Genomic DNA, 335 nt, shown 5'->3' on the forward strand with positions numbered 1-335 from the left:
ACACACACACACACACACACACACACACACACACACACACACACAGACAGAGGCAGTCAGTAAATGGGCTAATGAGTTAAATAGATAGTTCTCCATAAAAGAAATATAAATGGCTAATAAGTACTTGAAAAAATTGTTCAGCATCATTAGTCATCAGGGAAATGCAAATCAAAACTACTTTAAGATAGAATTGTTCAACATCTTTAGTCAACAGGGAAATGCAAATCAAAACTACTTTGAGATTTCTTCTTACACCTGTCAGAATAACTAAGATCAACAAAACAAGTGACAGCTCATGCTGGTGAGGATTTTGGGAAAGAGGACCCCTTATTCAC

This window comes from Mus pahari, chromosome X (genome assembly GCF_900095145.1).
Source record: "Mus pahari chromosome X, PAHARI_EIJ_v1.1, whole genome shotgun sequence".
Taxonomy (NCBI): domain Eukaryota; kingdom Metazoa; phylum Chordata; class Mammalia; order Rodentia; family Muridae; genus Mus; species Mus pahari.